Below are 2,230 nucleotides of genomic sequence, written 5' to 3'. Positions count from 1 at the left end.
GATCCCTGGTCTGGGAAGATTCCACATGCTTTGGGGCGACTAAACCCAAGTGGCACAACTGCTGATACTGCATGCTAGAGCCATGCTCTGCAACAAGAGGAGGCACTGCATGAGAAGCCCGTGTACCACAACCAGAGAGCGGCCCCTCTGCAACTAGAGAAAACCCGCGTGCAGCAATGAAGACCCAGGGCAACCAAGAAGAAACAAGTATGTTTTTAAAAAGCAATATTAAGTCATCCTAAATCACTTTGGTCAATTATCCTAAGACTGCAAGCATGAATTAACATTTTAAGATTTGTTAATATATTTTATATCAGCAAATGCAATGAGAAAAGCCACATGTATTGGTCTGTGAGGGTTGCCGTTATGGAATACCACAGACTGGGTGGCTTAAACAGTAGTACTTAATATTCCCACAGTTCTGGAGGCCAGAAGTCCCAGACCAGAGTGTGAGCAGATGTGGTGTCTCTTGAGAACCCCCCCTCCTTGGCTTGCAGGTGCCCCATTCTTGCTGCTTCTTCAAGATTATTTCTCAGTGCCTGTGCATCCTTGGTGTCTCTCTGTGGGTCCTAAGCTCCTCCTCTTACAAAGACTACCAGTCAGAGTAGATTAGGGCCCACCCAAATGGAAGCATCACTGGCCATCCTTTCTGGCAGTGCTTGTCAGTGTCAGCCTCCTCTGCTCAGCCCCGTCCTGGATGGCGGAGCTTTTGCGTGGTTTTTACACGTGAATGAAGCAAAAGAGAAAGGACTTCACCCACTCAGGCTGGCCTATCTCACCTGGAGTGCCTCTTCTCCTCCTTCCCTCCCATCCACAGCCCGGCTCCAACCTCATCCCTTTCAGGTGATCCTGGACCACAGCAATCTCAACACCCTCTCCCAAAGTCCTTGAAAGTTTCTTGTCTGCATTATTCCTTTACGTTTCACCATATATGTTTCCTGATGTCACGTCTTCTATTTTTTTTTTTTTTTAACTCAGGACTTTATTATCCCAAGTACAAAGGGCAGGTCTTCACAAAACAAGGGGGCAAGTTCTGATGGCAGGTGGGGACCTCTACTTGAAAGCAATGAGTGGGTTTTGCGAGACCAGGGTGACCGAGTCTTTGCACAGGAGCATCTTTGAGATGCAGTGGTCCTTGTTGACTGGCTGGGACTTCTTGCCACTCTTGGGAACCTGGGTCCACATCCCCTTCAAATTCTCCCACACGTGTTGAATGCCCTCACGCAGCCCAGGAGCGTTCTGTTGTTCTGGCAGTTGATGAGCCCTTGGGTGCTGTTCTTGACCAACTTCGTGAGCATGGAGAGTGGCCCCATGTTCAACTCCTGCTCCTCCCACTCCTGCAGCTCCTCCAGCGTCATCTGCCTCCAGGGCTTGTTGAGGAGGCTCACGGTGGTGGCCACGCCCTCTAGTCACTACCTTCTCTGCATTGCTTTGGCCTTTTGAAGAGAGAGCAAGGGAGAGCCCACGTCTTCTCTTGTTAATTTAGCTGGTCATAATGATAGGTTTTCTGTGTTCATTAGGTAGTAGGTCTTTTTAGAGAAGAGACCAGATTCTTACACGGCCCACAGCAAGTGTTCATAGCGGTTATACAATCAGTACTGCTTGAGCTTATGTATTGAAGGCATTCGTAAATGAACCAATGGGTGAATGACTGAAACATGAGGGGACTGTACACACCCTAGCTTTGGGGGTGCTTCTTGGCGAGGGCTTGGTACTCGAGGCTGGAAACAGTGCCAGGACTCCTCGGAGCCCTGAGCACGTGTAATTATTACCCTGTGGATGAGGTTTCTGCTCGAGCATCCATCTAGGCTTTGCTTTGCTAAGGAATTCGTCGTTGTCATTAACTCTACCTCCTTCCCAAGGGTAAATGGGATCCCTGACACCAGGATCCTCACGACCCTCGGCTTAGTGACTGAGCAGAGCTCCGTGTTTACTCAAATCCTGTCTCTGAGCAGCCGGTAGTGAGGCACTGATTAACAGCTCTTACTGTACATGGCAGCGGCCCTCAATCACTTCCACATGCCCTGACTTCATGTTCTATTGTTTCAGCCGCTAATTTTCAAAATCCCCTAGACAAGATCTCTGCTCCAAAACATGTGCTTGGAGCTGTTCCTTTCTGCTGTGCGCGGCTACAAAACTTACATGTGGTTTAATTCAAAAGCAGGGCGGAAAGGGAGACGTGTGCATAATTCTTCTCCCTCCTCTCCTCCTTTGAGTCCCGTTTCTGCCA

At 49.1% G+C, this 2,230-nt stretch overlaps 1 pseudogene; it reads right to left on the bottom strand.

Moving 5' to 3' along the window:
- Positions 1 to 1,053: 1,053 nt before the first annotated feature.
- Positions 1,054 to 1,358, bottom strand: LOC136176844 (small nuclear ribonucleoprotein Sm D2-like; annotated as a pseudogene).
- Between the last annotated feature and the right edge of the window lie 872 nt (positions 1,359 to 2,230).

Source organism: Muntiacus reevesi, chromosome 10, assembly GCF_963930625.1.
Source record: "Muntiacus reevesi chromosome 10, mMunRee1.1, whole genome shotgun sequence".
NCBI classification, from domain to species: Eukaryota; Metazoa; Chordata; class Mammalia; order Artiodactyla; family Cervidae; genus Muntiacus; species Muntiacus reevesi.
The sequence above is the reverse complement of the archived record's forward strand: the minus strand, read 5'-3'. Positions and strand labels throughout refer to the sequence as shown.